The sequence below is a fragment of the Rana temporaria genome, chromosome 2, assembly GCF_905171775.1.
Source record: "Rana temporaria chromosome 2, aRanTem1.1, whole genome shotgun sequence".
Taxonomy (NCBI): domain Eukaryota; kingdom Metazoa; phylum Chordata; class Amphibia; order Anura; family Ranidae; genus Rana; species Rana temporaria.
Genome location: NC_053490.1, coordinates 307,444,080 through 307,458,642, shown reverse-complemented (window position 1 = coordinate 307,458,642; position 14,563 = coordinate 307,444,080). Strand labels below are relative to the sequence as shown.

Below are 14,563 nucleotides of genomic sequence, written 5' to 3'. Positions count from 1 at the left end.
ACTCCCTTTAAGAGAGATCTCAGCTCGTTACCTGTGTAGAAGACACCTAGGAGCCAGAAATCTTGTTGATTGATAGGGGGATCAAATACTTATTTCACTCATTAAAATGCAAATCAATTCATAGCTTTTTTGAAAAGCGTTTTTCATTATATTTATGTTGTTATTCTGTCTCAGTGTTAAAATAAGCCTACCATTAAAATTATAGACTGATCGTTTTTGTCAGTGGGCAAACGTACAAAGTCATAGGTATAGGCACTTAGGGCCAGATTCTGGTACATCTGGCGTATCTCCGCGGCGGCGTAACGTATGTCATTTACGTTACGCCGCCGCAAGTTTTTCATGCAAGTGCTTTATTCACAAAGCACTTGCGTGTAAAGTTGTGGCGGCGTAACGTAAATCACCCGGCGTAAGCCCGCCTAATTCAAAATAGGCGGGTAGGGGGCGTGTAGCATTTAAATGAAGCGTGTTCCCGCGCCGAATGTACTGCGCATGCGCCGTCCGTAAAATATCCCAGGGTGCATTGCTCCAAATGACGTCGCAAGGACGTCATTGGTTTCGACGTGAACGTAAATGGCGTCCAGCCCTATTCACGGACGACTTACGCAAACAACGTAAATTTATAAATTTCGCCGCGGGAACGACGGCCATACTTAACATTGGTTGCGCCTCATATAGCAGGGGCAACTTTACGCCGGGAAAAGCCTAACGTAAACGTCGTAACTTTACTGCGTCGGCCGCGCGTACGTTCGGGAATTCGCGTATCTAGCTAATTTGCATACTCGACGGGGAAAACTACGGAGGCGCCACCTAGCGGGCAAAGAAAAAATTGCAGTTAAGATCCGACGGCGTAAGAGCCTTACGCCTGTCGGATCTAATGGTTATCTATGCGTAACTGATTCTAATGCCGCGTACACACCATCACTTTATGTGATGAAAAAAAACGACACTTTCTGTGAAGTAAAAAATGACGTTTTTGAAACTTCAATTTTCAAAGACGAAGTTGCCTACACACCATCGTTTTTCTCACAATGTTCTTGCAAAGTGAGGTTACGTTCCACCACGTTTTACCATTGAAGCTTGCTTCATAAGTAGCTTCTGGGCATGCGTGGATGAAAAAATGTCTTAGAAAACTACGTTTTTTGCTACACACGGTCAATTTCTGTGAAGTAAAAAGTGCACTTTTGAAAAACGACACATAAAATTGAAGCATGCTTCAATTTTTTTTGGTCGTTTTTTACAAGACATAAAATGACGTTTTCCCCCACACACAGTCAATTAAAGTGACGTTTTTAAAAACGTCATTTTTTTTCATCACATAAAGTGATGGTGTGTACGCGGCATAAGAATCAGTCGCATAGATACGACGGCCCAGATTAGGACTTGCAACGGCAAACATGGCGTTGCGCCGTCGTAAGCCCTTTGGGAAACTGGGCCTTAGTTTGTATTTTTCATATATGTTTATTTATCTATATTACTGTATATTTTTACAGATGGCATCCTAGCCCATGATCAAATTTAAAGGAGCCTAGGCAAGTCAAAAATCCTTATTTAGTACAGCTATCAGATACACTTGACTTTCAAATAACCGATATTACAAATGAACTAAAACAGTACAATTTAAATTAAAAAAGGTCAGAAACACTAAAAAGTAAAACTCTCAAAGACAAAGTATAACTGTATAAGCATAAATCACATATTTCTCATAATGCAGTTGCATTTTTCTGTGCATCCTTTCCTTTCAGCAGAATCTTCCATCTAAATGGATGTCTACTGTACTTTCTCATATACAGTGACTATGCTGCTGTTCAGAGTCTCTCTGTAGTCTCAGCTTAGACACCCTAATGTGCACAATCTGGGCTCACCAATAGGCAGAACCAAAGCCCTTGGTCTAAGTCACTCAGTGGCACGTTTCATCAGGCCAGTGGTTGACAGCAGCTCCATTACAACTACCCCCCATGAGCAAGCAACATGACTGTTTAGGGTTGGTAATAGTCAGGGCTTTTTTTCAGGGGGAACTTGGGGGAACTCAGTTCCACTACCTTTGGCTCAGACCCTTTGGTGCCTGCTCACCACAATCACTTGTAAACACAGAAGTCTGATTTCTGTGTTTATAAGTGACAGCTCTGCACTCTGTGTGTAACCCCCTGAACTCTGTATGTAATGCCATCCTGGTATTTAATGCCCCTTTAATACCCTTCTACTGTTTGTGAAATCTGAACGGGGTTGTGGTTGAGTTCCTGCATCTATTTTCTGAGAAAAAAAGCTCTGGTAATAGTGCATGTTTGGGGGAAGTTGGTGAAAAAATAAAGAGGAAGTATACTCTGATGGGTTTTACTTCCATTTTTTTCCCCTGCAAAGTAAAAGCATAATGGGCTAGTATGCATCGCATACTATGCTGCACTTACCTGCAAACAAAGCCTGCAATGTCCCCACTGGTTGCCACATCCATCTTCACTTCTCTTCCTTTCGGGCCGTGGACTCCAGCTCTGTGACTGGCCAGAGTCGCAGGTCATATCACGGGCCCTATAGAAATGGCACGATCGTGCCCATTCTTCAGTGCACATGTGCCGATGAGGTTGGGCAAACATATATGGTAAACATCTCCTAAACCGTGCAAGTTTAGGAGGTATTTCCAGTACCTACAGGTAAGCCTTATTATAGGCTTACCTGTAGGTAAAAGTGGTGCAACTAGGTTTACAACCACTTTAACATAGCATATCAATTGTTAAAGTGGAGCTACAAGGATAATTGCTTTTTAAATGAGGGTTTAATTCTGCTTAACCCGTCCATTTTAGTTCATGGAAGTTCTAAAGCATTTGTTGACTTTTTGTGAATGGGATTTGCTTTGTACACAAGCAACTATAATGCCTTAAACATTTTCGTACACTCGTCAAACTGACTTCATTTGTCTAGCACTGGTACTATAATGTCAACATCTATTTATTTTAAATATATAATATTAGCTCCAATTGTGCCTCTGTAATCTAATCCAGAAATTATTTTAGCTTCCTTCCAAATCTGCTTAATCAAATAATTGTTTTTTCTACCGCTAATCTCTCTAAACAAATGTGACTAGTAGCTGCTAGGATACAAGTAAATTACAAGCAGTACATTGATAAGGGGTGGCTGCCCTCAAGGCATTGTGTCACTATGGATACATTAGGGTGCAGCACATATATAAAATCATTAGCTAACTCCAGGTTTTGAATTATAGAGTAAGGTTAGGTTGCTGTCTCTAATGGGAAGACTCCCATCACTTCCTATGTGGTCACCAACAAAGGAGGTGAGAGCAACCTCTTCAGTGAGGACAACAACAGCAACTAGAAAATGCATTTCCTGCGGAAAATGAATTTCATTAAACAAGTTTGCAAAGAATAAGCCCAATACACACTGGCCCAGATTCACAGAGGAGATACGACGGCGTATCTCCAGATACGCCGTCGTATCTCGGAGTTGTGCCGTCGTATCTATGCGACTGATTCATAGAATCAGTTACGCATAGATTTCTATTACCGGCGCAAGTCTCTTACGCCGTCGGATCGTAACTGCATATTTACGCTGGCCGCTAGGGGCGTGTACGCCAATTTACGCCTAGAAATATGTAAATCAGCTAGATACGTGAATTCACGAACGTACGCCCGGCCGACGCAGTACAGATACGCCGTTTACGTTAGGCTTTTCCCGGCGTAAAGTTACCCCTGCTATATTGTGGCGTACCAATGTTAAGTATGGACGTCGTTCCCGCGTCGAATTTTGAATATTTTACGTCGTCTGCGTAAGTCGTCCGTGAATGGGGCTGGACGTAATTCACGTTCACGTCAAAACCAATACGTCCTTGCGGCGTATTTGGACCAATGCACACTGGGATATGTCCACGGACGGCGCATGAGCCATTCGTGAAAAACTTCAATCACGTCTGGTCATGGCTATTTTACATAAAACACGCCCCCCTGTTCCAAATTTGAATTAGGCGGGCTTACGCCGGCCGATTTACGCTACGCCGCCGCAACTTAGGGAGCAAGTGCTTTGAGAATACAGCACTTGCCCGTCTAAATTACAGAGGCGTAACGTAAATCGGATACGTTACACCCGCGCAAAGATATGCGGATGTACGAGAATCTGGCCTACTCTGTTTAATTATTTTTTTTGACAGTAAAAAGGCCTACTCTGTTTAATTGATAACATTTCCTGAAATGATCACTAAACTTAAACAGCTTTTTTACAAAAACTGTAAAAGATATTAAACTGAAAAGATATAGCCGGACAGCTGAATATTTTGTGAACATGTTGAAGTTTGTTTGGCGTCTATAGGTGAAAGTAGGAAGGAGCTGAAACTTTTGGAAGCTGAAGAAGATTTTAAGGATTTGAAGCATGCTCTCATTGACGTCAATGTTAATTGATAACATTTCCTGAAATGATCACTAAACTTAAAACAGCTTTTTTCACAAAAACTGTGAAAGATATCAAACTGAAAAGATATAGCCGGATAGCTGAATATTTTGTGAAATGTGGGGTGCTGGATTGCTTGCTCTAGTTGCTGTTCCATTTGGAATTCAGGTTTAGTGTAGGAGAAAGGTTTCCCTTTTTAGAGTAAGGGCTGTTTAGATGTATCCAGTGTAGACTACTCTGCAAGGAGGAAAGCCTCTGGACTTTACACAACATGTCTGGTGCTACTAGCAATACAAACCTGACAGAGGCTCTAACTCTCTGACTGCTCTACCCAAAACCAAATGTTTTGGCTCACCTAGGGCTTTAACCAGTTTAGCTCCCCCAAACCCGAGCCTGAGACAAGAGCAATTTTTTTCAATTTCCCTATGAGCCTATTGATTTAGCCATAAGTTTTTCATTACTAAAAGCTGAACTCTGTGGAAGAAAATTACCTTGCAGTCACTCTCCCCTTGCACTGCAAGCAACACCGACCATACCCAGGGCTGCTGATAGGGCAGTACAGCCAGCCCTCCTGTACTGGGCCCCATCAGTTTAAAAGAGGGCCTGTGCACCTGCTGAGCCAGCTGTACTGCCTTATTGCTGACACTTGTGGCTCCCCCTACAGCCGACTTCTACTCCTCTTTCTCCCTCTGGCTGCACTGCAGGTGGGTAATTTATTGGATCTGCGCCCCCCTGTATGCCCCCTCCCGCAGCACTGCTGGCTTTCCTCCTCTCCCACTGTCAGCTGCTAAAGGGGGGATTGTTTCAGGATAGAGAGCAGTGGGCACATTCCTTTCCTAATTAAACACAGTGAGCGATTGATACTGATCGTTTCTGTGTCTATTCATCACTGAAGTACACTGTTTCAGTTTGTAAATGAATGGGAAGCCTCAGATTGTTTCCCGTTGATTCACTGTCCAGTGCAGCTGAGGCTGCAGAGAAAGAGACTGATGTCCCCAGTCCCTTTCTATGTCCCAAATGTCAGTTATTCACCTGATTTTTCACCAAAGGCCCCCCAAACAGGGCAGTTAAAACACAAACAAATTTAATTCCCCCCCCCAAAAAAGATAAAAATTCAAAAAAATAAATTGTAAAGAAAAAATAATAAGGGCTCGTTCAAATGTGGATCTCTCGTCAGAGAGCATTTGACAGGCGGTGAGACCCCGCATCTGCTTTAACCCCCCGCACTAGCGCACCGCAACCACATGCTTTGTACGTAGTTTCAGGGCACTTGCTGAGCAGTGCTATTTACTTGAATGCATCTTGTTCGATGGGGATATCATTTCTGCCATGGCTGTGAACGATAGCACTGCAGCCGTGGCATTTTTGCAAAAATATAATTTGATATTTTCAGAGGGTAGCCTGTCAGGTAGCATGTACGGGGGCCCCATGATTTCTAACAGCAGCCCTAACTGTACTCCTCGCTCTATCAGGCTTCCTCCCAGCTTTACAACTGTTCCCCTGAAGCTGCTTCTCTTTGCAGCTCCATCGCTTGCAGGCACTCTGACATCATCATGTACAATGCAGGACCAGGAGTCCTGCATTGTAAGTGAGGACCATGAGGATCCACCCACAGTCCTGAGTGTCACAGAGTACAGAAGAGCCAAGAGAAAAGAAGAGGGATAAAGTTACTAAAGTAATGTTTTATGTTCCAACTAGACAAAAAAAAAAAAAAAAAGGAGCAGCATTTAACCCTTGCAATGTTGAGGAGGAGGGGGGGGTGGAACCCCACTGCAAGTGTCAATTTTTATTATGCCCAAAGTCCAACCTTAAAGTGGATGTAACCCCCCCCCCCCCCCCCCCCAAAAAAAAAAAATATATTTTTGATGTCACAATGTAGAGAATAGGATTTCCTATCATCTGTGCCCAGTCTTGCCACACAGAGTTAATCCAGCTCTGAGCAATCCTCTTTTATTGTTCAGTGAAAATTAACAGACTTCCAGATAAAAACCTGTCTAAATAAAAAGTCCTTTCCGCCCCCTTGATTCGAGTGACATACATTACCTCTCACAATGAACTGTGGATCACCCCCCATATTATGATAAACATACAGGAATGTGCATGTGTCCAAGCTAGTGCACGAGATATGTAAAAACCCTGTCACTCGAAGCAAGGGGACGGAAAGGACTTTTTATTTAGACTGGTTTTTATCTGGAAGACTGTTAATTTTCACTGAACAATAAGGCTGCATTCACACTATAGCGTACTGAATCGCAGCGTTTTGTCTCACGAATTGCGGCGGCAAATAGCGGCGTTTTGTACCGCGATTGTGAATGCAGCCTGTGACCCCCTCTATGGAGATGGTTCACATCTCCTAGCCGAACGCCGAAAGACGCCTGAAAAAAAGGTCCGGGACCTTTTTTCAGGCGGCAGGCATCAGGCGTCCGGCATTCGGCGTGGAGATGTGAACCATCTCCATAGAGGGCAATGCTAAAGCATCCCTCTGGCGTGTTTGGGCGGCAGCGGTGTTCACACTACAGGCGTATATATACGCCTAGGTGTGAACGGGGCCTAAAAGAGGATTGCTCAGAGCTGGATTAACTCTGTGTGGCAAGACTGGGCACAGATGATAGGAAATCTTATTCTCTACATTGTGACATCCACTTTAAGATAATGAATTAAAACATACATAGTTTTGGGCAGTCTTGTCTTGCAGAAATGCTTTTATTTTATCAATTACCATTTTAAAATGAAAGGTAAAAAAAAAAATATAAAAAAACAGAAAATAAGCTAAAGAGAAAATTGGATGGGTTAAAAAAACCGAAAAAAAACCTGACAATGGGGGTGCAGTCACTGTAAATCTGAGGGGAAGATCTGAAATAAGGGGAAGCTCTGCTTATTTTATCATCCAATCACGTGCAAGCTAAAATGCCGTTTTCTATTTTCCTTGCATGTCCCCCTCAGATCTACAGTGAGTGTACTTTCAGTGCAATTTCAAGTGCACTTTGCACTTGTAGTGCAAATTGGATTTTCCTTTCGTAATTAACCCCCATTATGTTCAGCTCAGGGGCCCCACCTTTGATCTGCAAATGAATAATTAGTAAGTATAATCTAACAATAATGTTGTTGCATTGTATTTATCAGCGATGACTGCAATCACTGTTTGCATCATTTTACACAGAAACATCAAGCAAGGCCTGGCTGTTAAAATGAAAGACTTGCTGATAATAGCAGCTTAAAGTGGTTGTTAGCTCTGTTACATCACTTGTACCTCCTACAGGTAAGCCTATAATCAGGCTTATATAAAAAACATGATGCGCTAAACAAAATTGCTTATAATCCGATATAAAGTCCAACTGTAGAAATCACAGATCCGTGACAATGCAGGTAAATCCAAAAAAGAGCCTGGACCCTTTATTATGAAGGGTCAAACAGGCTTGTAATAATCTTTGCAGGGATCATCAGCTGGAGAGGTGTTCTCAGATCAAAAAAGGCATTAGCTGGATATTCAAACCAGACTCCATCCATCCCACGATCAGGTCTTTGTGCGACTTCGGTGCCCCCTCCTCCTCGGGAATGCTGCAGACTGACGCCCCATGGTGGGTATCCGGGGAGAGAGCAATGTGCCAGCGTACATTTTCCATAGACAGCAGGCATTTCTCCTCCTCCCCTGGCTGGCATTGTTTGTGTGCCTCTTGATCGCTCTCCCTTCAATCTCAAGATATTTATTATCTATATTAGGGGGATTAAAAGTTGATTTGTTTCGAAGGTTAGAGTGCACACCTCCCTCAACTTTTAATATCTTATTATTGGCATTCGAAAGAAAATACTTTTTAATATTTAAAGTCCTGACATACTTTTGTCATATAAAAGTATGTCAGGACTTTAAATATTAAAAAGTTATTTTCTTTTGAATGCCAATAATAAGATATCAAATGTTAAGGGAGGTGTGCACTCTAACCTTCGTAACAAAACTTTAATCCCCCTAATATAGATAATAAATATCTTGAAGTTTTTAAAAACATGGGGCCAGATTCACAGAAAAAGTACGCCGGAGTATCTGCTGATACTCCGGCGTACTTTCAAATTTGCCGCGTCGTATCTTTATTTGTAATTCACAAACAAAGATACAACGGCTTTTGGCTAAGATCCGACAGGCGTACGCCTTCGGATCGTAGGTGTAATTCTCCGGCGGCCGATGGGTGGAGTTTGCGTAGTTTTCCAGCGTCGGGTATGCAAATTAGCTGATTACGGCGATCCACGAAGATACGCGCGTTCGTCGCAATCTCTTACGTCGTCGCTAGTCTGTTTTTCCCGTCGCAAACATAAGCCTGCTTTTTCATGGCTTACATTTAGAACAGCCATGTTAAAGTATGGCCGTCGTTCCCGCGTCGAATTTCACTTTTTTTTTTTTGCGTAAGACGTCCAGGAATACGAAAGTACGTTACGCACGTCGCCATTCAAAAAACACGTCGGGGCGCCGTAATTTCGCGCAAAGCACGGCGGGAAATTTCCTAACGGAGCATGTGCAGAACGTTCGGTGCGGGAACGCGCCTAATTTATATGGTACACGCCCCATTTGAATTAGGCGGGCTTGCGCCGGACGGCTTTACATTACACCGCCGTAAGTTTACACGCAAGTGCTTGGTGAATCAGGCATTTGCGCTGAAAACTTGCGGCGGTGTAACGTAAAGACGATACGTTACGCTGCCGCAGATCTCTGTGAATCTGGCCCATGGTCTTTAAGGATTGGTCTTAAAAGTATGAAAATTAGTTGATCCCCAATATAATATATTGGGGATTATAATATACAGGTATATATAAGAAATCATCATACGTCCTTCTAAAAAATGAGAGGGATTAGTTGTCCTCAGCAAGTCATATTTTCGAAATGAAATGATGAATTTGCTGAGTGATCGGGACACATATAATGTATTGAGTAAAGATCCCATATTACATTTTAAAGAAGAACTACATTCCTTAATAAAAATAAAAGTATTCTCAATAACAAAGAGGCACTTTATTTAGATCCCTTGTTCTGAAGGACCCCTATCATATGATTTTTGCCAAAAATTCACAAGGATAGTGTCAACCCACCAGGGAGACCTATCATGAATGGCATAGACTCGGTTACCGCTAGTTTGGGTCAGTATATTGACTCCTTCCTTCAACCATTGGTTGGCAAGAGAGATGCTTTTTTGAAGGACACAAAACATATCCAAATCTTGTAATCAAAATGCTAGATTAAGAACACTTCAATAATTCCAACAGATGTCAGTTCTTTATACATTAGCATTGGCCATGAGGATGCTACAGCATTGGTACAGTGGGAACGTTCGTCTTCTGATCTATCATGGACACATAAGAAATTCCTCCTGAATTGTCTGCAATTTTGTCTTTCCCAAAATTATTTCTGGTACAACAAACAGTACTATTTACAGACTAGGGGTGTAGCGATGGGAGTTCGGTTCGCTCCCAGTGTGGCCAACAGTGTCTTCAGAAATCGCCCCCCTGAACTGGTAAGTTACAAGAGGTTCATTGGTGACCTTATCATGGTCTGGGAGGGAGATATGGTCAGTTTGGATCGCTTTATGCAGAAATTGAATACCAAAAATGTTTCAGAACTAACGTGGAATGTTAGTAAAGATAGGATGGTCTTTTTGGACCTGGAGATCATTAAGGATGGGGAAAATTTCAGAATGTGCAATGATTTTAAACCTACGGACCACAATGCATACATACCTTTGCATAGTTGCCATCATCGCCAGTGGTTGTGCAATATCCCTAGAGGGCAGTTTATAAGACTAATGCCTCGTACACACGATTTTCCTGAAGGTCAAAAGTCCGCCAGGAAAACCTGTTTGGTTGCTTTTCCCCGTGTACACACAGCAGGTTTTCCCGACAGGAAAACTGCCATGAGAGCTTTGGTTGGGAATCCCGGCCATGTGTATGCTCCACTGCAGTGTTTGCCATAGGAAAACTGCTGAGCAAAAAAAAACGCATAGAATCGCAGCGGGAAAAAAGAGAACAAGTTCTCCTATTTTGGCTCGCAGTTTTCCTGTCAGGAAAACTGCTATGGAGCATACACACGGCCGGTTTTCCCCGACCAAAAGCAAACATGGCAGTTTTCCTGTTGGGAAAACCAATCGCGTGTACGAGGCATAAGGCGGAATTGTACCTGTGAAGATTTTTTTGGCTCAATCTCAGGTCCTATCAAATAGATTTCAACAGAAATTATATGAGAAAATAACTTTAGATGGAGAAATTGAACGAGTTAGAATGATGGATCGACAAACATTAGTAGCTAATAAAAATAGGGAACGTAAAAGACAATTATAACTTCAAAATGTTATTAGATTATAACGTCCAGTATAAAAAGTTTCAGAAGATCGTTCTCAAAAAAATGGTCTATCTTAAAACAGGATAGGGTGTTGGGTCTTGTGCTTCCCATACGTCCGCAGTTCATATACAGGATGGCCCCCTCGTTACATGATTATTTAGGACCAGCAGTTGTCTACCTGCCTATACAGTTGGATAATAAGTTGTTCTCTTTCTTGTCAGGCTTTTATGTGTGTGGTCGTTGCACTTCTCGTAGGCATTCAAAGAAAAATATGAAAAAAGCGTAAAGCGTTTACAGCTCAGGCAACTAAGAGTACTTATTACATGCGCCACAGTCGGTGTAGTTTACATGATAGAGTGTGACTGCGGTTTACTATAGATCAGTGGCGGCGGGTGCTCAAAATTTTTAGGGAGGCGCAAACAAATGAAAAAAAAAAAAGAAAGACCATTGCAGCCTCACTGTGCCCATCGAAGGCAGCCACTGTGCCCATCAAAGGCAGCCACTGTGCCCTGCCATCAATTGTCCGCACTGTGCCCATCAATTGTCACCACTGTGCCATGCCAAACACAGCCACTGTGCCATCAAACGCAGCCACTGTGCCATGCAATCAATTGTCGCCACTGTGCCCACATCAATTGTCGCCACTGTACCCACATCAAAAAAACGTCTGCCTTTAGAACCACTTTATATGTGTGCCTAACCAGTGTTTTTGCGTACTATGTGAGGTGCTTTCACTAAGGGATATGATGGATTTTATTCCCTGCTTTGCAGGGAAACAAAATCCATCACATCCCGTGTCAGAACAGAGCTCTGTATTGCTTACATATGCAGATCTCTGTCCTGTGTCTCTCTTTGACAAACAGTGGGTGGCAGTGGACATCAACTGGCCAGAACCATCTGATCGTCTTCTGTTCTGAATAATCACAGCAGAAGCTGCGTACTGGCGGCATGTGCATACACACACACACACACACACACACACACACACGATTCTGCACAGAACAGACGCCCTGTAAATTAAAGTGGAGGTCCAGTCGTTTTAGTGTCAATCAAAAGTCAGCAGCTACAAAAAGTCTAGCGATGTGGCCGCCCGAGCACTCGGTTCTCTCCCTCACCTCTCCCTGGCATCACAACTGTGGGCACCCAGCAGGGCTGTCCCTGGAGCTTGTTGCCCGCCCAGCTGGGCTGTTCCTGGAGCCCGCGGTTGCCCACTCAGCATCTTTGAAGCCACCCATTCAGTTCACGGCATGGGTAGGGGGCAGAGACTAGGGGGCAGCTGACTGGTGAGGAATATTAAGTGGGAGGGGCTGAAGGAGACCCTATCTCCTGATTTCAGCATAAGTGTCACTGCTGCGAGACACCACAGAGCTGGAGACACAGTGAGTAACACTACCTGTGATTAGAGTTGCCATTACAAGTCCCGTCTAAAGTTCTCAGATCAGCAGAATACCTTGATCCAGAGCACCTAAGTTGGCTGATCAGAACTCCCCCCAGCAATGCCACTGATCCCACCCCTCACCAGCACTGCCACTCATCCCAACTCCCTGCCAGCACTGCTACTCATCCCAACTCCCTGCCAGCACTGTCACTCATCCCAACTCCCTGCCAGCACTGCCACTCATCCCAACTCCCTGCCAGCACTGCCACTCATCCCAACTCCCTGCCAGCACTGCCACTCATCCCAACTCCCTGCCAGCACTGCCACTCATCCCAACTCCCTGCCAGCACTGCCACTCATCCCAACTCCCTGCCAGCACTGCCACTCATCCCAACTCCCTGCCAGCACTGCCACTCATCCCAACTCACTGCCAGCACTGTCACTCATCCCAACTCACTGCCAGCACTGTCACTCATCCCAACTCACTGCCAGCACTGCCACTCATCCCAACTCCCTGCCAGCACTGCCACTCATCCCAACTCCCTGCCAGCACTGCCACTCATCCCAACTCCCTGCCAGCACTGCCACTCATCCCAACTCCCTGCCAGCACTGCCACTCATCCCAACTCCCTGCCAGCACTGCCACTCATCCCAACTCCCTGCCAGCACTGCTACTCATCCCAACTCCCTGCCAGCACTGCCACTCATCCCAACTCCCTGCCAGCACTGTCACTCATCCCAACTCACTGCCAGCACTGTCACTCATCCCAACTCCCTGCCAGCACTGCCACTCATCCCAACTCCCTGCCAGCACTGCCACTCATCCCAACTCCCTGCCAGCACTGTCACTCATCCCAACTCCCTGCCAGCACTGTCACTCATCCCAACTCCCTGCCAGCACTGTCACTCATCCCAACTCCCTGCCAGCACTGCTACTCATCCCATCCCCCCCCCACCAGGGAGTAAGAGAAGGAATAAAAATAGAAAATACATGGAAGGGAGATGAAAAGAGGGGAAGGAACAAAGAAAGAGGAGAGAAAGAATAAGAGAAAGAACAAGAAAGATGGCTAGAGAGAGAGGGATGGGGGGAAAAAAAAGAAATACAAAAAAGAAATTAGGATAGAGATAAAAGGGAAAGAAAGAAGAAAAAAGAGAAACAATGGTACATCCTAAAATGTACCATAAGGGGTTTAATACCATACGAGTGGAAGGGACTCTGGGAGCGCTAAATGTCTGTGGGTTAGGGGGTGCAAATTACTTGTCTTGCCTTGAGGGCTGACAACCCACGCTACGAAAATAATTTTACTGTTAGGGGTCCCCACAACTTGGGAAATTTTATCAGGGGGTTACGGCACTAGAAAGGTTGAGAACCACTGCTCTAAAGGAAGGTTTCCAACACCCTGTTGAATCTATGCCATGAATAAGGATGAGTTCCGGCGTGTTCGCACACCCCACATGAAGAGCCCGCCAGGAGGTCGGCACCGCGCTGCGCTAATCACAGGCAGGTAGACATTGTCCCGATGCTCGGCTGCAGAGATCGGGAAATGTCTCCCTGCCTGTGATTAGCGCAGCGCCATGCAGACTTCCTGGCGGGCTCTTCATGTGGGGTGTGCGAACACGCCGGAGCTCATCCTTATTCATGAAGAATTCAGGCAGTTCTGAAGGCAAAGGGGGTCCAACCCTATACTAGCGAAGTGTACCTAATAAAGTGTATGATGAGTGTATATACAGATAGAGTATAGGATAAGCGCTGATAGTCACCCTCACACACAGAACACATGGATGGCACACTCACCCCACAGTCCCAGTCCCAGTCCCGTCTGTCAGTGCAGCAGACATCAATGACAGCTGCTATGGCAACAACCCAAGCTGTCCCTCCAGCCCGCCCCCTGATGGCGCTCTTACCTCGCAGCCGCTGATATGTATGCACGGTCGGGGCTCCGGGGTCTGACCCCCCCCCCCCACATACAACCTCCTGCCACCGGGAACAGCCGCTGCTCTGCTTCTTACCTAAGCCTTCAACAGCCTCCGCAAAGCTGTTTCATCGCCATGGAGACCGAGCTGGGTGACGTCACCTCGGATCTCGCGAGAAGCGGGGAAAAGAGCAGCGTTGGTGTTGTGTGCAGCTGCCTATAGAAAATGGAGCGATTGATTGGAGCGCACGTGCAGGGAGAGGAGGGGGCGGGGTACTGGATGTTCTCATGACTGGATTACAGGCTATGGCTTAGGAAAACGTTGTGATAATGGGGCTGACTTTTCTATAGGAGAGGAGGGGGAGGCTTCTGACCTGGGGCCGAAAACACAATCATTTGATGAAGCGTCAGGGGGATTCATAATGAGGGAACAGTACACGTCCTTTAAGTAACATTCACACCGGAGTGTTTCGTAAACACATGCAAAATTGTGCATTTTATTAAGTGTGTTTATGATAAACGTGTGTCATGTTTACAGTGTTGTTTATTTTTAACCACTTCAAT

General features: G+C 44.8%; 1 protein-coding gene across 1 annotated transcript in view; it reads right to left on the bottom strand.

Moving 5' to 3' along the window:
- CCDC181 (coiled-coil domain containing 181) overlaps window positions 1–14,090 on the bottom strand; it is a 36,324-nt gene extending 22,234 nt beyond the window's left edge. Inside the window, exon 1 of the mRNA XM_040337351.1 lies at window positions 13,992–14,090. The gene's annotated coding sequence lies outside the window, so the exon portion shown is untranslated. The remainder of the gene's footprint in view (window positions 1–13,991) is intronic.
- Between the last annotated feature and the right edge of the window lie 473 nt (window positions 14,091–14,563).